A 24,455-nucleotide genomic window follows, 5' to 3' on the forward strand; every position below is an offset into this window, starting at 1 on the left:
GCGTGATTTCGCTAATGGGGCCTCTTGTTGCTGCTGCGCCGCCAGCACACAATTTCCGTTCTCATCCTGGGACAAAGTTCTCAACTCGAGGCAACTCTTCCAGGTTAGCGGAGTTTGTAACCTGAAGCGTTTGAAACCTGAGGTGTTTGTAACTCAAGGTACCACTGTACTTAGGTTTACCGGAGGAGCATTTTGACTCCCCTTTCCCCAGGACATCTTCCGACGTTATTAGTTTAAACATGTCGACATAGTCCCCATTTAGGATCTTACCCCTTAATTTGGGGATCAGATGAGAACTTGGGGTGTCATCAGTGGTGGAGTGTGTGGACTTCTTTGTGTCTGCCACCAAGACCCCCAAATCTTCCCCTTCCCCCCAGTAACAATCAAGTGAGGCGTTGCTGTCATACGCAGAACTGGATGTACCTCATTCCTCAGTGTACAGCTGAATTACTGTAATGCCTTCTATGTTGGGCTGCCCTTGAGTCTGATTTGGAAGCTCAAGCTAGTGCAGAAAGCTGACAGGCTGGTGACACATGATAACATTGTTAAAACAGCTGCACTAGATATCTGCTTACCACCAAGCCAAGTTCAACATTCTTGTATCAATCTACAAAGTCTTGAACAACTTGTGTCCAGGGTACCTGAAGGATGACCTGAATCCTTATAACCCAACTTGTTCACTGAGATTTCTGCAGGAGTGCTATTTGTCATTCTCAAGTTGATGGGGGTTCATTTACAAGAAGAAGAAAACAAGCCTTTGGTGTCATTGGCCCAGTCCTGTAGAACAGTCTGCCAAAAGAGATTCAGTGAGTGCCTTCTGTTTCAACTTTTTAATACTTGCTGGAAACTTCTATTCCACCAGACCTATGCAGGCAATTATGACTACATCCTTCCACACTGACGTCTGTTTTAATTTTTTTTAATGAGTTTTATTGTATAGCTTTATGTTTGTTTGTTTGTTTATTTGATGTATGTTTGTTATATATATATTAGTTATTTTCGTTATTTTCGTTATATATATATTAGTGATATACAATTTTTTATGAATAAGTAAATAATAAAAATACATTACCGTTTATTATTGTCATCTGAAGTTTTATCTCTCATTCATTATGGGCTCTGTAACTTCAGAACTAGATAGTTAACTAGGGAATATTCCAATATGGTTTAACGAAGAGAAGACTGGCAAAAGAGGTGGGGGGAAATTGTTGGAGAAGAAGGATGGTTGTTCTCATATTGGTAACAGGATTTGACTGATTTGTCAATGGCTCTTGATGCTTCTGACTGCTGAGAGTAGGCGGGTTATGAGGTCTTTATGATGTGAGTGGGTATTATTATCTTGGAAGATGTTTAGTAGGGCCAGTTTTGGGGTGACTTCGAATACGTACTTATTTTGCATATTTCTTGTATGATTGATGTCCAGAAGAGCTGGGTTTTAGGACATTCCCACCACATGTGGTGGTATGTGCCTGTGGAGGTGCATCCTCTGCAGCATTATGGTGAGGTTCCTGAGCGTATTAGTGTTAGTTTAAATGGTGTTCGGTACCATCTGTAAGTGAGTTTCAGAGTGAGTTCTTTTGGTTTTATTGATATGGATTTAAAGGGAGGTTTAGACCACATTCTGGTCCATTGGGTGGAGTTAATCTCATAGCCTACCGATATGTTGTCTTCCCATTGTTTTTTTTATTACATCTAGGGGTTTGGTGGGATTTTCGAATAGCATTTTATATATTGTGGATACCATTCCTTTGCCATGTCCCTTTGTTGTTAGGAGGAAGTTTTCGTAGGTTGTCAATGGCCTAGTTGCTGCTGATTTTACTACTGGATTGTTTAAGAGGACATGTAATTGGTGGTGTTAGCCAGGGCATTTGGGTGTCCCCTAGTTTGTCGTGTATTTCTTGGGTTGATATGGATTTGTTATTTTTGTAGAAATCTGTTAGGCTGTATAAGCCTTTGGTTTGCCAGGTTTTTATCTGAAGGCTTTGTGCTGTGTGGTGGAATAATGGGTGGTGTGCCAGGGGAATTAGTGGCGATGGGGTTGGGGACAGTTTACTTACTTCTTATTTCCATGCTTTAAGCATGGTCTGTGTGAACCTGTTTAGTGTTGTGGGGATTTTCCTTAGTTTGGGAGTAATGGGTATGCTGTGGTGCGGGTATTTTCAATTGTGCCCCTCTCCAAGTGTACCCATTGTTTTCTCATCTTCTAGGATATACGGGATTATGTGGTTTGAGTTTCCTTGTTGAACAATATACAGCATTTGCAAGGACAGACGGAGTCCCCCCCAACCCCAGGCAACCCTGGAGCGGAATAATGACTCAAGACAACGTGCTTGGCCACATTGGCCACAACTTTATTAAGTTTCAGATGTAGGGAGACCTTGGCTCAGGCATTCATCCTTCCCAGTCCCCAGCCAGGGATCTGGGAAACATCAGGGTTATCCAGAATGTGTGGAGATTAGGCTGGCTCTGGAGAACATATGTTCAAGCAGAGAGCCCTCCCCCCGTTTCGCTGCTGTTGCAGGGGAGAGGAACGAGAACCTCTCGGTGTATGGCCAATGCCTCCCCTCAAGACCCCTTTAACAGGGAACCCTGGGATCACCGCCACAAGCGGGACGTGAGTCACCACTTTAAAAAAAAACCCATTTAGGAAGATAGACTAAAGGATTCCGCCCAAGGCCTGAAACCGCCAAAGTTGTGACCTTTTTCTATGGGAAAGGCAAAACAATGCAGGGAAATTACTTTCCGGCCCTTCAACAGTCACCATGACGTAGCAGCACCTGTGTACCTGTGCGAGAATAGGTTAACCTGTAAAAGAAGGCTTAACTGAGGGAGGGCAGGATGGGAGGAGCTCTGGAGCCAACTGTGTGGGCAGGGCGGTCCCTCCTCCTACCTGGCCAATCCACTGGCAATGCCTGCCCAGGTGGGATTGGGTGATTGGCCGAGGTAGGCGGAGACCTCCAGGTATCCAGCCTGGGGAGGGCGAAGCCAGCCCATACTACCGGGAGCCGCAATGGGATCCGGGGGGCTGTGCGCAACCACGCAAAAGGCGCCCCCCATTTGATGTGGAGAGCGGTCATTATGCAGTCATTGGAATTTACTTTCCCTATTTATACATGCTTACAATGAAGAAGTAGGCTTTGAATCATTTTTATGTTTTAAATTGTATTTTATTAAGTTTCAACATTTTAACATATGCAGTCAAAACACAGTTTCATCTTTTATTTTTGTTGGGGACCCCCCCCCCATTTTCCATGGAGTTGTTGTTTCTCTCCTTCTGCTGCTCCCTATCTTCTACCTATCAAATCATAACCACAATTTGAAAATGGAATCTATTATACTTCTAATCTAATTACTTCTGATGCTCATAGCTCAGCTCCTGCTCATGAGTTCAACATAACATAATATTTCTTTAAATAGTCCATAAAACACTCATCATTAGATTCTCTTAATTTTATTGTTAATTTTGCCAGTTCAGCAAAGTCCATTATCTTATCCATTCTTCTTTGCTTGGAACTTTTTCTTCCTTCCATTTCTGCACATATAAAATCCTAGCTGCTGTTGTTACAGACATAAACAACTTTAACATTGGGGGGATTTCTGCTCCTATAATTCCTAACAGAAAAGCTTCAGGCTTTTTTGATAAGTCTCATTTTAAGCATCTTGTTTCTCTCATGTATCATTTCCCAAAATTCCCTCACTTTCTTGCAAGTCCACCACATAGAAAAAAGGATCCATCTACCTTTTTACATTTCCATCAATTGTTAGGAATTTTCTTATCCATTTTAGATAATTTGTTATGTGTTAAGTACAATCTATATATCATTTTCATTCAATTTTCTTTTAAAGCATAACAAGCAGTAAATTTCACATCTACTTTCCACATGCACTCATTTCTATATTATTTCCCACATCTTTAGCCCATTTTATCAAAGTTTATTTAACCATTTCATCTTTTGTCTCCAATTCTAATATCAATTCATACATTTTTTGTAATCAGTTTTTATTTTCCTTCAAGTAAAATCAGAACTTCATTCTATAAACGCCTTTTTAAATTACTCATTAATTTGATAATATTGAAACCAATCCATTACCCATTTTTGGATTTCTTCAAACTTTTTCAATTTGCATACATTTCCAGAATAATACAATATGTCTATATATCTGCCCCAATTCTCCATCATATTAAGTTTCTTTTGTGTACTAGTTTCTATAGGGGGTAGCCATAAATCTTGGTATCTTGTCCACACTCCATATGCTTTGAATCATTACTACTTCTTAGATGGGGGAACATGATGGAATTCATTGATGCCATTGAGTCTACTCTGTTACTCTCATTTTTGGCACCTGGATTAATACCACTATCCTGGCTAAACTAAAGGGCTTCACTAATTCTGAGCTATTCCAGGTCTAGCTGGTATGTTTTCCCATTCTATAGCCACAATCACTCTTCCAAATTCTGTGGAAGAATCCTTAGTGGAGAACTATCTAGCTCTGCAGTCACAGATCCTGTGGAGAAGAAGGGATAAAGCTCCCCAGAACCAAGTGTTTTATAAGTGTGCAATTTCCTTTTACTGGAGACATCATAAAAAGATAAGCTTCCAGCTGATATATCTAGGAATATTCCTAATTTTGTAAGCTTTCCGTTCACTTTCAGGCGGGTCCATTGCTCTGTCCGAGCCCAGTAATCCTTCCCATCATCACATCCTATGACCCAGTAGCCATTCTCAGGAGACAGAGTGATCTCCCCCTTTCTAGAAGCAGTTGCAGAGGCAACTCCCAAGTCCCAGGTTTTCTTCTGACCAATCTCCACCTCCCAGTAATATTTGCCTTCTGAAAATCTATGTTTTGCCAGTATGAATGTGTGGGAGTCAAACCGCTCCTCCCAGTCAGAAACCTTAGCCACAATTCCTGTGTTCCAAACACTTTTGCCATCTTCAGACACTTTTAGCTTTGGGTGAGCTGTCCTGGGGTCCAAGATCACATCAGCTGCAACAAATAGAAAGACCTTGATTCAAAGGCACAGACTTAAATGAAAATGAGAAATTGTTAGCGTATTAATTAAGTAAGGCGGTCTGTGGGCATTTCTTTCTTTTAAGTCACCAGTCTGTGGACCGCATCCTCATCTGTCTGCCAGACAGCTACATATCTGTCTGCCAGAGAGCTGCATATTCCTGCATTGCTGGGAGTTGGACTAGCGGATATGCAATTTATAATAAATAAATATAACAACCCTTCCATCCATCAGAGGAAGGGAACCTTTGGTTCAGTTTGAGCCAAAATGGAGGGGAGGGGAGTAGAGGGGGAAAATATTAAGTGGGGGCATTGCTTGCATCAGTGGTTTTTTTCTTAAGTCTTCGGTGTCAAAAACACCTCTTTTCTCTTTTCCGATTTATAGAGACAGAGAGCACTACTAGCTGTCATTTCTCCTCAGCAGGTTATGACAATATCACTAAGTCAAGGCCAAGAATGGCTGCTTGGCAATGACACAGGATTTATTGCATAGAGCAAAACCAAACTAGTTCTGGGGCATGCACAAAGTTCCAGCAGACCCAAGCTGTCCCCACCCCACCCCCCAGCACATAGGATGGCAAAATGGAGAAAGTCATTTGTATTTGCATGTTCAGACCTGAAAGATTTTGCAAGACTTACCTTTCTTTGCTTTTAATTTATCTGCGAAAGAGGCGGGGGGAGAAAAAAAAAGAAAGAATTACATTTCTTTTCTGATTTATAGAGACAGAGAGCACAGCACTACTAGCTGTTATTTCTCCTCGACAATATCACTATGTCAAGGCCAAGAATGGCTGCTTGGCAATGACACAGCATTTGTTGCATAGAGCAAAACCAAACTAGTTCTGGGGCATGCACAAAGTTCCAGCAGACCCAAGCTGTCCCCCCCCCCCAGCACATAGGATGGCAAAATGGAGAACGTCATTTGGATTTGCATGTTCACACCTGAAAGATTTTAGAAGACTTACCATTCTCTTCTTTTAATTTATCTGCGAAAGAGGCGGGGGGAGAGAAAATTTTAAAAAATTTCATTTCCTCCACACAGGAATAAAAAGTGAAAATTGGGTCCTCTTCGCGGAGGGCACATTGTGGTGAGATCACCAAGACTGAGCTCACTGTTGTGGGTGGGAGTGTCACAACTGCCACCTGAATGGGTCTTTTCTGATTTAGAGAGACAGAGAGCACTACTAGCTGCCATGTCAAGACCAAGTATGGCTGTTTGGAAATGACACAACATTCGTTGCACAGATCAAAACCAATCTAGACACATGTGTCGTGCAGCGGTAAATAAATCAACGCAGAGTCTTCTTCATAAACAGAATAAAACTTTACTGAAGAAAATAAATTTGTTCATAAACAGCATAGTTAAAGAGCATACACGGAGTGCTCTTAACAGCTTTCTTAGTCTTCACAGAGGCACAGATCTTGGTTACTGATTAACTGGAGTCCTGGAGCCGCTCTGTCTGCAACAATACATAACACAGGCACACACTGCACACAGAGAGAGACTACATTACAGACACAATCCATACAGCTCTCTACTGAGATACACTCTGAGGCCCAGAGACAAATTGGCCACTATTTATAGGGAGGATGAGCCATCACCCAAGATGAGTCACATGTCAGGATGAATTAGAAATTTACTGTTGGCAGTTACAGCTAGCAGGCTTGAAATGATTGTGTAGGCCAGGCATCCCCAAACTTCGGCCCTCCAGATGTTTTGGCCTACAACTCCCATGATTCCTAGCTAAGAGGACCAGTGGTCAGGGATGATGGGAATTGTAGTCCAAAACATCTGGAGGGCCAAAGTCTGGGGATGTCTGGTGTACGCCTTGTAAGCCGTGCCTAAGCCTTGCCTGCTTCTGCTCTCAAGAACCTTTGTCTCATGACAACACGATGCCCCTATTTTCATCAGAGAAATGTTAAAGGGTATGACATAGTTCTGGGGCAGACCCAAGCTGCTCAGCAAACATACATAAGATGGCAAAATGGAGGAAGCCACTTGGATTCTGCATGTTCAAAAACTGAAAGATTTTGGAAGACTTACCATTCTCTTCTTTTAATTTATCTGCAAAAGAGGCAGAGGGAGAGAAAAAAGAAAGAATTACATTTCTTTTCTGATTTATAGAGACAGAGAGCACAGCACTACTAGCTGTCATTTCTCCGCGACAATATCACTATGTCAAGGCCAAGAATGGCTGCTTGGCAATGACACAGCATTTGTTGCATAGAGCAAAACCAAACTAGTTCTGGGGCATGCACAAAGTTCCAGCAGACCCAAGCTGTCCCCCCCCCCCCAGCACATAGGATGGCAAAATGGAGAACGTCATTTGGATTTGCATGTTCACACCTGAAAGATTTTAGAAGACTTACCATTCTCTTCTTTTAATTTATCTGCGAAAGAGGCGGGGGGAGAGAAAATTTTAAAAATTTTCATTTCCTCCACACAGGAATAAAAAGTGAAAATTGGGTCCTCTTCGCGGAGGGCACATTGTGGTGAGATCACCAAGACTGAGCTCACTGTTGTGTGTGGGAGTGTCACAACTGCCACCTGAATGGGTCTTTTCTGATTTAGAGAGACAGAGAGCACTACTAGCTGCCATGTCAAGACCAAGTATGGCTGTTTGGAAATGACACAACATTCGTTGCACAGATCAAAACCAATCTAGACACATGTGTCGTGCAGCGGTAAATAAATCAACGCAGAGTCTTCTTCATAAACAGAATAAAACTTTACTGAAGAAAATAAATTTGTTCATAAACAGCATAGTTAAAGAGCATACACGGAGTGCTCTTAACAGCTTTCTTAGTCTTCACAGAGGCACAGATCTTGGTTACTGATTAACTGGAGTCCTGGAGCCGCTCTGTCTGCAACAATACATAACACAGGCACACACTGCACACAGAGAGAGACTACATTACAGACACAATCCATACAGCTCTCTACTGAGATACACTCTGAGGCCCAGAGACAAATTGGCCACTATTTATAGGGAGGATGAGCCATCACCCAAGATGAGTCACATGTCAGGATGAATTAGAAATTTACTGTTGGCAGTTACAGCTAGCAGGCTTGAAATGATTGTGTAGGCCAGGCATCCCCAAACTTCGGCCCTCCAGATGTTTTGGCCTACAACTCCCATGATTCCTAGCTAAGAGGACCAGTGGTCAGGGATGATGGGAATTGTAGTCCAAAACATCTGGAGGGCCAAAGTCTGGGGATGTCTGGTGTACGCCTTGTAAGCCGTGCCTAAGCCTTGCCTGCTTCTGCTCTCAAGAACCTTTGTCTCATGACAACACGATGCCCCTATTTTCATCAGAGAAATGTTAAAGGGTATGACATAGTTCTGGGGCAGACCCAAGCTGCTCAGCAAACATACATAAGATGGCAAAATGGAGGAAGCCACTTGGATTCTGCATGTTCAAAAACTGAAAGATTTTGGAAGACTTACCATTCTCTTCTTTTAATTTATCTGCAAAAGAGGCAGAGGGAGAGAAAAAAGAAAGAATTACATTTCTTTTCTGATTTATAGAGACAGAGAGCACTACTAGCTGTCATTTCTCCGCGACAATATCACTATGTCAAGGCCAAGAATGGCTGCTTGGCAATGACACAGGATTTGTTGCATAGAGCAAAACCAAACTAGTTCTCGGGCATTGTTATGTACTGAGCTGAATCCTAGAACAATAGGATTCAGAATCAGCGGGAGCTACCCAATCCAACTCCAGGTGGAAGTGAATCCGCAACCTGATTGGCCTGCTGGAGCAGCCAATCAGGCGGCTGGCAGAAGTGAATCTGCTACCTGATTGGCCTGTAGGAGCAGCCAATCAGGCTGCAGGCAGAAGTCAATCCATAATATAATTGCCCCACAGGTGTAGCCCTGAAGTAGCCAATCACGCAAGGCCCATTGTGTAAATAATGTATATAAGCAGATGGTTTGGGGAAAAGAGCCATTCGTCTTCTCTTCTCCTCCTTGATGACTATGAGCTGAATAAAGAGCATGAAATTCACTCTTGACTCCGAGTATATTTCACTGGCGACGAAGGTGGGATCCTGCTGAGCTGACCGCCACCACGCACTGCACCGCAGCACCGCCACCTGCTGCACCGCTGCATCGCACCGTGCATCCAGGCTTCAGCTCCAGGACCCAAGGAACCCAGAATGGCAACCGACAGCAGCTTCTCGCCATTCAAACCAGCATCAGGAGACTGGGAAGGGTACGCCGCCCGTTTCAACTTCCTCCTGCAAGCGAAAGAAGTCACCAACGATGCCATGAAGAGGGCGACATTCTTCAGCGTCTGTGGAGAGGAGACGTTTGAAATTGCCCGGGCTCTCCTTGCACCTAGAGATGTCGCTACCGTCTCTTACAAAACAATAATGGAACGGCTGAAGGGGCACTTCTCACCACAGCCCTCGGTGGTAGCTTGCCGAAATGCCTTCTACGCAAAGCGGCAAGCCCCGGGGGAAACCATAACTGGGTTTGTGACCTCCCTCCGCCAAGCCGCCCGGTTATGCAACTTCTCAGAATTGGAGAACATGCTTCGTGACCGCCTCGTCGGTGGCCTGAGGGACGAGATGTTGCAACGACGCCTCTACGCCAAAAAAGACCTCACGTTCCAGATTGCTCTGGAGGAAGCCCTGGCAACCGAAGCCGCCGAGAGGTCAACGCAAGAGGCACGACCGGCCCCGCCATCCCAACCGAGGGTCTACCACGAAGACCTCACCGACGAATCCGAATCTGACACGGAGGAAGTACACCGAGTACAGCGGCGCACTCAAGCAGCACACACACCACAGCAGCCTCGACGAGAAGGAGGGAACTGTGCAAGCTGCGGGGAGAACCACGAGAGGAGGACCTGTCGTTTCCGCAACGCAGAGTGCAGGCAGTGCAGAAAATTGGGACACATCGCCCGGGTGTGTCGGGCTCGACTCACCCGTCGACAAGCATCAGATGACCGACCCAGGAGCCCCAGGTCACACGGCACCATGCACCAAGGCAACTCGACGGAGATCACGGACTACCAGGTATTCCAGTTGCCCCACCCCAGCACAGAGAAAATTTATATAGAGGTACAGATAGAGGGAGCCCCATGCCGCATGGAGCTGGACACGGGTTCAACTCTATCCATAATCTCGGCCCGAACATTAAGGGAACTGTGCCCTAATGGGGGTCCCAAACTAAGGCCGGCCCCATTCACCCTCCGGGACTTCCAGAAACGTAAGGTCCCTACTATGGGGGTGGGGACCTTCAGGGTGCAATATCGAGGGCGAAAGCAACAATTGGACTTGCTGGTAGTTAAGGGCCCCTACGTTAGCTTACTGGGACTGGCATGGTTTGGACCTCTGGGGCTAGCCGTTACCGGGGTGAACCGCACTAGCTTACAAGTGGACGTGGACGCCATATGCAAAGAGTTTCCAGGGGTTTTCGATGGGGCATTGGGACGATATACAGGACCCCCCATTGCCCTACAGCTGGACCCCGCTGTACGACCCATCAGGCACAAGGCCCGCCGGGTCCCGTTCGCCCTGAAACCCCGCATAGACGAGGAATTGGACCGGCTCGTGGAGCAAGGAGTGCTGGAGCCGGTGCCCAACGCCCCCTGGGAAACTCCAATTGTCACACCCGTCAAGCCTAACGGTTCGGTCCGCATCTGTGCAGACTACAAATGCACCATAAACAAGGCTCTCACGGCCCATGCATACCCAGTGCCAGTGGTCAGCCATGTCCTCGCCACCCTGGCTGGGTCAAAAATCTTTGGCAAACTGGACTTGGCCCAAGCGTATCAACAGTTGCCTGTGGACGAAGCCACAGCAGAGGCTCAGACGATTGTGACGCACAGAGGGGCATTCAGAGTTAAGCGGCTGCAATTTGGCGTTAGCGTGGCACCAGGCATATTCCAGAATCTAATGGACTCTCTCCTTAAAGGGATTCCTGGCGTCACCCCCTTCTTCGATGATGTACTGATCGCCGGGCCCACACCAGAGGAATTTGAGGACCGCCTCCGCTCCGTCCTGCACCGTTTCCAGACGGCGGGCCTCAAGGTGAAGCGGGAAAAGTGTTTACTAGGAGTGCCGCAGGTGGACTTTCTGGGATTTAAGGTGGACGCAGAAGGGGTCCATCCAACAGGTGACAAGGTACGGGCCATTTGTGAGGCCCCAGCGCCCAAGAGCAAGCCCGAACTTCAGTCATTCTTGGGACTATTGAACTTTTACCATGCCTTCCTTCCCCATAAGGCAGCGGTAGCGGAGCCCCTACACAGACTCCTAGATAAAAGGGCCCCTTGGGTGTGGGGCCAGCGACAAAGGGCCGCATTCCAGGCAGTCAAGGACTTGCTCGTCTCGAACTCGGTCTTAGCACACTTTGACGAGAGGCTGCCAGTGGTGCTGGCATGCGACGCCTCTCCCTATGGCATTGGCGCTGTCCTGGGACACCAACTCCCGGATGGAAGAGAGGTGCCGGTGGCATACTTCTCCCAGACGCTTGCTGCAGCCGAACGAAACTACTCACAGATTGACAAGGAGGGTCTGGCAATCGTGAAGGGCGTAAAAAAATTCCATGATTTCTTGTACGGGCGGCCCTTTACCATAGTGACTGACCACAAGCCGTTGCTTGGCCTGTTTGCCCCCGAGAAGCAGACCCCCCAAGTGTTGTCTCCACGTGTCCTCAGGTGGTCAATTTTCCTTGCCGGCTACCAGTATGCACTAATCCACCGCCCTGGGAAGGCGATGGGCCACGCAGACGCCCTCAGCAGGCTACCACTACCAGAAACAGGCCCCGACCCAGCGCCTGCGCAAGAGGTTATGACCCTGGAGCTGCTTCCCGACCGACCCATTCAGGCACAAGAAGTTGCGCACCATTCCACAAAAGATAGGGTCATCTCCCGGGTCCTGGACTGGGTGTGGCGAGGATGGCCCAGCAGCAGCCCCGGGCCAGAATTCGCTGGCTACACAAACCGCAAACATGAACTGTCGGCCCACAAGGGGTGCCTGTTATGGGGAAGCAGGGTTGTTGTTCCCCAGCCCCTCCACAAAAGGGTCCTCACAGCCCTACACGAGACACACCCAGGGGTAGTGAGGATGAAGGCCCTTGCCAGGAGTTATGTGTGGTGGCCGGGGATTGACAGAGAGATAGAGGCCTGGGTCCAACACTGCCAGACCTGCCAAGAATCCCGCCCGGATCCCCCAAGGGCCCCAGTCCAGCCCTGGGAGTCCGCCCGACATCCATGGTCACGCTTGCACGTGGACTTCGCTGGCCCCTTCCAGGGAAAAACATTCTTCATAGTGGTGGATTCCTACACCAAATGGCTGGAGGTCGCACTGGTACCATCCACTTCTACGGCGGCAGCCATCCGGGTACTACGTAAGCTGTTTGCGACCCACGGGCTCCCTGACACCCTCGTCTCGGACAATGGAACCGCATTCACGTCAGAGGAGTTCCAGACCTTCACAGCGCAGAACGCCATCCGCCACATCCGCTCAGCACCATTCCACCCTGCCACCAATGGCCAAGCGGAGCGCATGGTGCGGACCACCAAGGACAGCCTCCGCCGCATGACACAAGGGGACTGGGAATACCGCCTTGCCGCATTTCTTCTAGCACAGCACAGCACCCCAAGCACAACGACGGGCCGGAGCCCAGCTGAATTACTAATGGGCCGGCGCCTTGCAACTAGACTGGACCGACTTCACCCCGACAGAGCTCAGGATGAGGTAGTGGTGGGGAAAGGCAGGAACCCCCGGACATTTGTGGCCCAGGACCCAGTGTATGCAAAGAATTTTGGGGCAGGCCCAGCATGGGTACCCGCCACAGTCACCAAGGTGACCGGTCCCGTGTCGTACGAGGTACTAACGGAAGGGGGGCAATGTTGGCGCCGCCACTGCGACCAGCTACGGCGACGATTCCCAGGAGGAACCCGGGAGGAGAGCGGGACAGAGGGGTCCCAAGGGGACAGCAGGGCAGTGAGGCCTGTAGAGCGAGAGGGGTGGGCAGGGGAAGCAGAAGCAGTAGGCACAGAGGGGCGCCCCGAGGCTGGAAGGACACCGGAACCAGAGCTACAACCTAGTGGTTCAGTGGCGCCAGACCAGACATCCCTGGCACAGCCAGCAGCCTCGGAACACGAGCCAGAACCAGAACCCCTGACCAAGGAACACCCCAGGCCACTACGCACACGGAGGCGGCCAGCAGACCTTGGGGACTACGAATGCAACTTCCCAGGCAGGACTGGAACTTAGAGGGGAGGGGTGTTATGTACTGTGCTGAATCCTAGAACAATAGGATTCAGAATCAGCGGGAGCTACCCAATCCAACTCCAGGTGGAAGTGAATCCGCAACCTGATTGGCCTGCTGGAGCAGCCAATCAGGCGGCTGGCAGAAGTGAATCTGCTACCTGATTGGCCTGTAGGAGCAGCCAATCAGGCTGCAGGCAGAAGTCAATCCATAATATAATTGGCCCACAGGTGTAGCCCTGAAGTAGCCAATCACGCAAGGCCCATTGTGTAAATAATGTATATAAGCAGATGGTTTGGGGAAAAGAGCCATTCGTCTTCTCTTCTCCTCCTTGATGACTATGAGCTGAATAAAGAGCATGAAATTCACTCTTGACTCCGAGTATATTTCAGGCATGCACAAAGTTCCAGCAGACCCAAGCTGTCCCCACCCCACCCCCCAGCACATAGGATGGCAAAATGGAGAAAGTCATTTGGATTCTGCATGTTCAAAAACTGAAAGATTTTGGAAGACTTACTATTCTCTTCTTTTAATTTATCTATGAAAGAGGCAGGAGGGGGGGGAGAGAGAGAGAGAAAGAAAGAATTACATTTCTTTTCTGATTTATAGAGACAGAGAGCACTACTAGCTGTCATTTCTCCTCAACAAGTTATGACAATATCACTAAGTCAAGACCAAGAATGGCTGCTTGGCAATGACACAACATTTGTTGCATAGAGCAAAACCAAACTAGTTCTGGGGCATGCACAAAGTTTCAGCAGACCCAAGCTGTCCCCACCCCACCATAGGATGGCAAAATGGAGAACGTCATTTGGATTTGCATGTTCAGACCTGAAAGATTTTGCAAGACTTACCTTTCTTTGCTTTTAATTTATCTGCGAAAGAGGCGGGGGGAGAAAAAAAAAAGAAAGAATTACATTTCTTTTCTGATTTATAGAGACAGAGAACACTACTATAGGGTGGCAATGACCAGGGCCAGAATAATCCTGGTCAGGCCATGCAGGCCCTAAAAGCAAGAGGAACTCCATTTTCTAAATCTCTCTGCCTCTGATAGAAAGTAAATTAGACAGCACTTTGCACACAGGCACAGCATGTTTGCACATCTAATGCAAAGATCTAACCACACACAGCACTTCTGAGAAACTCTAGCAAACTAGACAGGGCCTGTTTCAACCCACTGTCAGAGGATGTAGCCCTGCCACAAAACCGCAGTTACACGTGTATGAAAGTACCAGGTACATAACGCCACTTAGTGGAGTTAGGTAAATGACTTTGCATCTTGGGGTGCTCTCTCTTGATTGGTTGATGAAGTACTGCAGAAAGGCTGGCCTTCACTCTGTCAAAAAAGGTATAAAAGCACTCTGTGTATGCCCATGGGTCGGGCAGAATGAGAAACTCATTCTCACTGCCACCATTTATTGCAATAAATGTTTTAATAAATCTGTTTTATAATATGTACAACTGCCTGAGATTTCGTCTGGTCAATTTGGGAAGCCAATCATCCATATTACATTTCTGGTGACCTTACATTTCTGGTGCAAGCGTGACTCGGATGAGGGCATTTCCCTGAACCAGAGGCAGTCCCCTTTTGCCCCACTGGACAGGGCGCAGATTCCTAACGGCGCCTCTGGTCTGGTGCACACCGGCAGACTTTTTCCGGAGGATCAGAGGTGGCCCTTGAGTTTCCGTGCCCTGGACGAAGAGGCAAAAGGACCGAGGTTGGAAGGGAAGAACAGGAAAAGCCGGCTGGGGTAAGTAGAAAGGGAAAAGGTACCTTGAAGGGAATTGGCCCCCTTTAATGAGGGGAAGGGAGATCCTGATCACATCTCCAGCGTGTTGGTAGTACTCAGTTAATTAGAGGTCAACTGGGAAAACCATGCGCTTTGGGTAAGAGGCAAAGGGAGGAGGAAAATGTGTATGTTAGTAGTCAGTAGGGAGGAGGTCCCCTGACAAATAGACACTTAGGAAACAAGGAAAAACTGGGAGGTAGAGTGTGGTAAAGTGTCCAATGCATGGTATGTGTGGCAAAGTTTGCAGTGCATGCTCTGGTTGAATGAGGGGATACTTTACAGGGCCATAAATGGGAGGAGTATGGTCAAGAGGAGGGAAAAATGTGATTTCCCTAGAATTCATGATAGATAAATTCAGAATGTCATAAAAGAAATTTAATTTACAAGTCCTGCCAACAACAAGTTCAGAGAAAAAGGGTGGCGCAAACCAGTATTCCCCCCCCCCAGAGAAGAAAGGCATTTTGAGAAAGAAGATGAAGAGAAAGGCAGTGGTTAAACAGCAACAAATAATGGCTCGAGGACCAGTGAGGAACCAGAAGGGGTTCAAAGGTCACTGGTGAAGGTCAGTTGCTAGGACGGAGATGTCTCGGTCAATGTAAAAGAGGAAGGAAGAGTGTTCGGAGAAAGATGGGACAAGGGGGTCCCAGCAGAAGAGAGTTCGTCGGTTTGGCAGGCATGGCAAGGAGCCATGGTCAAGGTGACTTAAGAGTTACCTGCATCTGGACTTTGTTATAAACATAGGCACCCAGTATTCTGTTTTTAAATATCCTTGAAACAGCACCAAAAAGCCAAAAGAAGCATCAGACTGATTTTATGCCTAAAAGGGCTGTACAAACAGACAGCGGAGGATTGGTTCAGAAAAATCATCTCTGCAACCTTTAAAATGCTATTCACCACACTAGAAATGAGGCTACCGCCGCACAGGATACTGACAAAATGCCAGTAACGGTGCTCAGAAAATGTTTTCATATGCTTCAGCTGGCTTCAAAAGAAAAGAAAAGGAAAAAAAATCATGTACTTAAGTAGTTCACAACGCAAGAGACAATAGATTTTATTTGAACAATTAACATCTTTTCCCCAAGTCCTGGTGGAACTGTGCAGACTTTAGTTTTTGGGGAAACTTACAAGAATGGGGAAAAAGAGACATTTGAGTCCTTCTAAAAGCAAACTACGTTTAAAGGGTTTAACCCTCCTACCTGCAACCCCATTTCATATGTTTTTGTGACAGCAACATGTTGGAAAATTTGTAGAACTGCATATTTTAATGAAATGAATGTCTGTCAACTAAAGAATTCAGGATAAGGTAGAAGGAAGTTATATTGAATTGAGATTTGTGTGTAAAGACATTGTTTGAATCTAACACTACGTTGGAAGACAGGCTGCAACATCTCAATAACTCTCAAACCTCCGGCAGAGATGTGTGGCGTAACCCCCCTTATTTGGTTACACAAGCGATTCTGCATGATTTGTATTTGCACAACTTGTTTTCTCCTGCAACCTGCACTTAGAGACTGTGGCTGTGCCTGGCTGGTGTTGCCATTTCGGACATTCTATTGTGTGACATTGTGTGACCAAGACCGTTGCTGTGAAAGTAGGGAGAAAAAGATGTTATGTTTTGGAGGTCCATGTTTCGGCTTACAAAAACACTACTGCTCTAAATGCTTTGGCTTTAAAAAAAATTTATGTCTCACAGAAACAGCCCGTTGCTACAAAGCATCTGTAAGTTTTTCTTCTTCTAGAAACCACAAGACTTTGCATAATTTGAAAAACAGGCTTCAGTATCCTAGCAGAACTCAGCCATCGGCAGCTGGATGGGAGGCAAATACGGATTTAAAGCGCCCCCCTCGACCCTGCACATGCATGAAGTTCTGTGGAAGGAAAGAGAAACCACGGGGAGATCCTGAAAGATGGACCAGATGTGGAATCCTGTTGCAAGCCTTGTGAAATTCTGCAAAGACTGCTGTAAGGCACTGCTGCTATATCCCAGAGATGACTTCTCAACTAACTGCTGCTACATCCCAGAGATGACTTCGGTGTGCCAGACACACCTCAATGTCCAATACGTGGGACGCACTACCTCGGAGAGTTTGGTGGTGGACTTACCAGCAAGAAGTTCTAAAACAGCAGCGGCAGCTACAAGGACAATCTCTTTCTCCCCCCCCCCTCCTTTGTTTTTTTATCTACAGGAAATCACTCGAGCGAAGAGCGTGTAGCCTTGCGGAGCCTGACACGATGGTTCCAGACTGATGCTAGCAAGTCCCTGAGTGAATCCCTGAAGGAATGGAGACGAGACCCCCCTCATTCCTAGGTGGTGAGGTATCCATTCCAACCAGTGACCCCCTGGATCCACACCCTGCTGTGCCTAATCAGAAGTGGGTACCCAGTGCACGGTGCACCAGTTTCCCCTTGCAGCGTCTGACCGGCAAAAGACGCCCAGCGCATGGGAAACCGAAGTAGCCCCTGCTGTGACACTCCGGACGCTGTCACTCGACGCACGGGTTGAGGAACGTCCATCTTATGCAGCACCAACCATCAAGGAGACAAGGAGACGCAGTAAATCTTAGACCTTTATATATGTATGTATGTATGTATGTATGTATGTATGTATGTATGTATGTATGAATGTATATTTATATGGGAGGCATCAATTGAGTGGGACCCACAGTAGAAGTTTTCCTGCCCCAAAGCAGTATCCTTAATTTGGAAGGAAGGGCAGTGTACCTGCCTCACTTGAGCGAACAGACCCAAAACAGTTTCAGAAATTGAACCATGGGGTAATATGGGGAGGGTTCCAGCAACTCCCTAGGTCATACAGATATGGGGAGGGTTCCAGCAACTCCCTAGGTGATACAGGGCTATAGCTGGGTTGGGGATGTAACTGGAAGAGCTGGCCAGGTGCACCCCTCAGTTCTGGCTTTGGAAATGATGGTAGCCCACTGAGGTCTAATGTAAGCCTCTCCTGACTCTGGCAAACTGGAACAATAGCCATTCTTTCTGTAGCCAAATGCTCAGCTAGGACAAACCTCCAATTGTTATATATATATTCCTGGTCTTTAGAACTGTGTAGGAACTCTTGAAACCCACTGATTTGCATTGAAGCCCAGTACTGAGCTGAGAGAGAACTGTGTATTTTCCTGCTGACATAAAGTTTTGGAAACAGTGGCCAAAGCCCCTTGGCTTTTAGATTTCCAGCAACTATAGTTACACACCCAGTATCTCTGAAGACTAGTGTGGCCATTATAGATTCATGGCCCACCTGAGAGAAAGAGCCATTTGTTGCCATAAGTCTGTATTGTGATTTCTAGGGGAGTGGGTGAATCACTATTGGGAAAAATCTGAATTTAAAACTCAGCTTTTGTTGTGCCTCTAATGGAAATGCAATGTAGTAGAAAGTGGCACTTGTGCTTCGACAAAAATGATATTTGTATAATGCAAATATGTGTTTCCAGTTAGGTCTAACACGAAGGCTAAAAAACTTCAACAGAAAATGCTTAGGAGTTATGGAAATAGATTAATCAAAAGCTGAACCAGGCTTAAATTCAGCAAGCATTTTTACTCTGGTTTATAGCATCAAGCTGAAGCAGGAAAAGAAAAAGAAAAAACTTTCATGGTTATTTTACACTGACAGTTCTGCAGACTGAATGCCTTAATCTACAGGCTCTCAGAGTTTGTGTATAGTCCTATGAATTAACTGATGGTGTCTGTCCTAACAGTGAATTATTCTTTCCCCCTTAGGAAAGATTTCCAACCTCATGTGTATGTGTGGTAGCACTTTTAAGAAACTGTTTAGTAATGCACGTTATTCACAAGTTTTAGAAACACTAGCTTGTATACCTTAAGTTAAGAAGTTTCAAAATGAAGGTCTGAATGTGCCAGGTAACAAAATTTAGGTCTGTTTGTAAAATATTTTGCTATTTGATTTAAGAAAAGCAATGTACTATGTCTTTAATGACTGCTAGTTCCTGATCACAGCCGGAGGTTCCTGGAACCTTTTTAACAGCCTTGGTCAGGTATTTTAACTGTTCAGTAGAAAAGGCAGCCCCCACCCCGAAGTTCTCTATCTGCCTTGCACTATTTCCCTGGAAGTCAAAAACCTAACATTTGAGCAAGCTTCCAGTTAGCCTTCTTCTGCCCTACATACTTCTTTGAAGCCCAGCAATCTTCTGAGGGCTCTGAAGTCTCTCAATAAAAAAAGCATGAGGTTTTGGCCAGACTCCCAGGACTAGACGCAGCTGGCCAGGTAGCCCTTCTGAACTCCTCTTGCTGTGTGTACATCAATCAGGATCAACGCGTGGTGACCGATATTGGACGGATCAGGGAACTAGCATCTGTATACAACTAGAGTACACGTGTTGAGAGTGATGTTAAAAACATTAAGAAGCAGGCTGACTTGTACCACAAGGTTAGCCTAGACGGTGAAGGTCTGACCAGTGTATGGAGTTAGATTAGTTCTTGGCTCCCAGGTTGGTCATAGTTAAAAGAGATTCTGCTCATAATATTAATTTTCTTTCTTATTGTCTTAGCCCTATGCAGAACCTTGGTCTGTATAAACCTTCTGGTAACCCTTCTGAGACAAGCTGAGTAACAAGCTGGGGAAAGTCAGCAGAAGCTTCCTCACTTACTTTGCCCATCCTTTGGCCTAACATTGGAGCATGGGAAGCTGCTGGCTCCTCTGTAGAATCATAGAGTTGGAAGAGACCACAAGGGCCATCCAGTCCAACCCCCTGCCAAGCAGGAAACACCAGGAAACACTGTAGTGCGATGGATCAATCAAATGGAGATGCAGAAGCAGACCTGTTCTTCATCTCCATTTTGAAGAGGAGGGAATATAGGGTGGCAATGACCAGGGCCAGAATAATCCTGGTCAGGCCATGCAGGCCCTAAAAGCAAGAGGAACTCCATTTTCTAAATCTCTCTGCCTCTGATAGAAAGTAAATTAGACAGCACTTTGCACACAGGCACAGCATGTTTGCACATCTAATGCAAAGATCTAACCACACACAGCACTTCTGAGAAACTCTAGCAAACTAGACAGGGCCTGTTTCAACCCACTGTCAGAGGATGTAGCCCTGCCACAAAACCGCAGTTACACGTGTATGAAAGTACCAGGTACATAACGCCACTTAGTGGAGTTAGGTAAATGACTTTGCATCTTGGGGTGCTCTCTCTTGATTGGTTGATGAAGTACTGCAGAAAGGCTGGCCTTCACTCTGTCAAAAAATGTATAAAAGCACTCTGTGTATGCCCATGGGTCGGCCAGAATGAGAAACTCATTCTCACTGCCACCATTTATTGCAATAAATGTTTTAATAAATCTGTTTTATAATATGTACAACTGCCTGAGATTTCGTCTGGTCAATTTGGGAAGCCAATCATCCATATTACATTTCTGGTGACCTTACACTACTAGCTGTCATTTCTCCTCAAACTAGTTCTGGGGCATACACAAAGTTTCAGCAGACCCAAGCTGTCCCCCCCCCCCCAGCACATAGGATGGCAAAATGGAGAAAGTCGTTTGGATTCTGCATGTTCAAAAAACTGAAAGATTTTGGAAGACTTACCACTCTCTTCTATTAATTCATCTGTGAAAGAGGCGGGGGGAGAGATAAAAAGAATTACATTTCTTTTCTGATTTATAGAGACAGAGAGCACTACTAGCTGTCATTTCTCCTCAACAGGTTACGACAATATCACTAAGTCAAGGCCAAGAATGGCTGCTTGGCAATGACACAGCATTTGTTGCATAGAGCAAACCCAAACTAGTTCTGGGGCATGCACAAAGTTTCAGCAGACCCAAGCTGTCCCCACCCCACCCCCCAGCACATAGGATGGCAAAATGGAGAACGTCATTTGGATTTGCATGTTCAGACCTGAAAGATTTTGCAAGACTTACCTTTCTTTGCTTTTAATTTATCTGCGAAAGAGGCGCGGGGGGGGGAGAGAGAAAGAATTACATTTCCTCCACACATAAATTGGGTCCTCTTCGCGGAGAGCACATTGCAGTGAGATCACCAAGACTGAGCTCACTGTTGTGGGTGGGAGTGCCACACCTGAATTGGTCCCCCAGTTGCTGGGATGATTCTGGCCAATGGGGTTCTGAGAATGAGCAATCGGGGGATCTATATATACCGCTGCACGTTGCGTTAAGCTTCCTCTTAGCGCTTCGTACATCGGATCACCCGCCCACCCTCCCTATATTTAGGGTCTTGCTTTGACCTTGCTATGCCGTCGTGTGTGATGTTTTATTGCCCTAATGAGTGTTTTATGGCTCAATTAGGGCTTTGCCAAAGTTCACAAAGGTCCAGCATGTTCCCAGCTCAGCGCGTTTCTTGGCAAAAAAAAAAAAACTCTGCAGAGTACCTTTTCCTGTTGCACAGCAGAAAACTTGTGTGGCTTTCTGGAAGTAGCTCATGAATAAAGTCCACAGAGAACAGTTTAACTTTATTTACAGATTAAATACAGACTGAACCCTGGAGAGGTAGCCGGCATGGTGCTGCCTCGTCCGAGCGATATCGAAACTGATTTACAACACAGAGATAAAGAACAGATTCCTGTATGTAGGGACCTCCCAGTGATCAGGTGACTCACAGCACAGTTTAACCCCTTAGTGGGTACTTGCTACAACTCACACGCCCTCTCACCTGAACACTGGGGACAGTGGGTATCCAAACTCACCCCAAAACCAACCCTTCGCAGAATTCCCCATTACGTTGGAAACTCAAGGGCTTTGTGAACCCATCTGCTAGGTTCTCTTGGCTTGGACAGTATTTCAGCTTTACCAAGCCAGCCTGAACTGTCTCGCATATGTTTCGGAAGCGAATGTCCAGGTGTTTGGTTCTGGCCTTGAACTGTCCAGACTGTGCCAGTTTCAAAGATGGCTGATTGTCGCCCCAAACAGTGATGGGCTGGCTACAATCACCATATATCTCCTGGACCAAACATCTGTAGTACTCCAACTCAGTACAAACTGCAGACAACGCACAAAATTCAGCTTCCGTGGATGACATAGCGATTAGGCCCTGCTTGCGCGACCGCCAACCAATCAGAGCATTTCCAAACCTTACTACCAAACCTGTCACTGACTTCCTGTCCTCCTGATTGGCCGAATCCGCATCTGCAAAACATGTGAGTTGTGGCTCACCTTGTGCTGACAACACCAAACAGAACTCTTTGGTATCCTGCAAATACCTCAGCACTCTCTTAATGCCATTCCAGGCATGCACACTAGGCTTTGAAGCCTCTCTGCTAATCAAATTGACTGCAAAAGCAATATCTGGTCTACTCCACTGTGACAAATACAACAGACTACCTAGAGCAGACTGAAACACTTCAGGACTCTCAAATGCTACTTTGTCCTTTACCTGTGAGTCTTTCACAAAGCTTGTCTCCATGGGTGTTCTGACACCTTTACAGTCAGACATCCTGAACTTCTCAAGCAACTGCTCAATTTTGCCTTTCTGACTGAGCAAAAAACTTCCATCCTCAGACCTATCTATCTGCACACCTAGATAAACTTTCACTGCACCTAGGTTCTTGAGCTTGAAACACTTTCCTAGCTCCTTTGCAAACTTCTGCACTAGCATCTGGCTCTTAGCAAGATAGATGATGTCATCTACAAAGACCAGCAACAGCTCTTGCTGTTCTCCTTCACCTCTGAGATACAGACAGCTGTCAGCTAGACTCTTCCTGAACCCTAGACTCTCCAACACAGTGTGAAGACACGAATTCCAGTTTCTCGCAGATTGACGCAAACCATAGATCGACTTGTGCAGCTTCCACACCTGACCTGGCACATCGCCCTCAAACCCTGGTGGAGGCAACATGTACAGTTCCTCCTGAAGATCTGAGTTCAAATAGGCGGTGTCCACATCAAAGTGGTTGACCACTAAACCTCTCTGTGCTGCTGTCGCTAAAAGCATCCTAAACGATTCGCTTCTGGCTGTCGGGCTATACACTTCTGAGAAGTGAACTCCTTTCTGCTGTGTGAAACCTCTTGCCACTAACCTAGCCTTATACTGTGGCTCACCAGTCGCAGTGGGTTTCAACCTGTAGACCCACTGACTGCTCACTGCTTTCTTACCTTCTGGCAACTGTGTTAAGCTATACACACCAAGAGATTGCATGGAGCTCAACTCTTTCTCCATTGCAACTTTCCACTTACTAGCTTCCTCTTCTGGTAACTGTTGAACCTCTTCAAAACTTTCAGGTTCACACACTGCTAGGTTCGCCCATACACTGATGGCTGAGAACCTGTCAGGCGGTTTACCTTTCGTGGTGCATTTTGAACGCCTTGGTCCCACTGCCTCCTCCTCTGCTTCTGAGGTGCTTGTCTCAGACTGAGACTCTCTTGTGCTTGGAGCACTGTCAAGAGACCTACTCTGCTTTGGAGCACCCTCTGGGCTCGGCTTGGGAGAAGTGGGTGATCGACCACGCTTGCTGTACTTCCCAGGCTCGGCCTGGGGAGAGGTTGGTTCACTTCTGGTTTCCTGTTTCACTTCCCTAGGAATTGCACCGCTGGGACCTGCTGCCTGACCTGGGTCTGGCCCTTGGCCTGGACCTCCAGCATCAGGTTCCTGAGTTTCCTCTTCCTAGTCGAGAGCGGTTGACCAGTCAAGAAGAACTTCAGGGTTAGCATGAATGCGTCTCCAGCCTTCCTGTTCACAAAACACAGCATTCCTGCTGACGTGCACTCGGGACTAATCCCCCTCTGCTGGAACAAACCTTCATGCTTTGGAGTTTGGCTCATAGCCACAGAAAATCATCTTCTTGGACCTTGGTCCACCCTTTCCGCGTTTTCCCTTTGGAATCAACACCCATGCCTCACACCCAAAGGTTCTGAAATAGTGCACCTTGGGAACCTTGCCATACAACATGTAATAGTGTGTTGTATCCACAACTGAACTGTACGCTCGGTTCGTACAATAATTTACAGCTTTGTAACATTCAGCCCAGAACTTCTGTGGTAGTCCTGCATCAAAAAGAATGGCCTCCGCCAGTTCGGACAGTGTCCGAAACCGCCGTTCTGCAATGCCGTTATCCTGTGGACTGTAGGGGGCAGACTTCCTGTGTCTGATTCCCTTGCTACGAAAGAACTTCTGTAGCTCTGTACTCAAAATTCCTTCCCCCCTGTCACTCTGAAAGCATTTGACAGTAAGGGAGAACTGTAGTTCCACTTCGGCTACCCACTCCTGTATCACTTTGGCTGCCTCTGCTTTGTCTTTCAATGGGATAAGCCAAGAAAAATGACTATAGTCATCAACCAGAGAAAGAGCATAGTGTGAACCACCGAGGCTTGGGGTAGCCATCGGCCCAGAAACATCCATATGGACCAGTTGAAATGGCTGTGTACTCTTCCTTTCAGACCTAGGAGAAGAACACGTTTTCACTTTAGCTTTCAAACATGCCCTGCATTCCAAGTGCCTGTTGCAGG

At 46.7% G+C, this 24,455-nt stretch overlaps 1 pseudogene across 1 annotated transcript in view; it reads right to left on the minus strand.

The window, feature by feature from the left end:
• Window positions 1-3,449: 3,449 nt before the first annotated feature.
• Window positions 3,450-24,455, minus strand: part of LOC148683927 (butyrophilin-like protein 9) — a 31,742-nt pseudogene continuing 10,736 nt past the window's right edge. The window contains exons 5-14 of the transcript XR_015946502.1: window positions 20,919-20,939; window positions 20,587-20,607; window positions 14,090-14,110; window positions 13,753-13,773; window positions 8,460-8,480; window positions 7,381-7,401; window positions 7,055-7,075; window positions 5,976-5,996; window positions 5,650-5,670; window positions 3,450-4,986 (exon numbers count right to left, since the gene is read on the minus strand). The product of XR_015946502.1 is annotated as a butyrophilin-like protein 9 (transcript). The remainder of the gene's footprint in view (window positions 4,987-5,649; window positions 5,671-5,975; window positions 5,997-7,054; window positions 7,076-7,380; window positions 7,402-8,459; window positions 8,481-13,752; window positions 13,774-14,089; window positions 14,111-20,586; window positions 20,608-20,918; window positions 20,940-24,455) is intronic.

Source organism: Zootoca vivipara, chromosome 12, assembly GCF_965207765.1.
Source record: "Zootoca vivipara chromosome 12, rZooViv2.hap1.1, whole genome shotgun sequence".
NCBI lineage: Eukaryota > Metazoa > Chordata > Lepidosauria > Squamata > Lacertidae > Zootoca > Zootoca vivipara.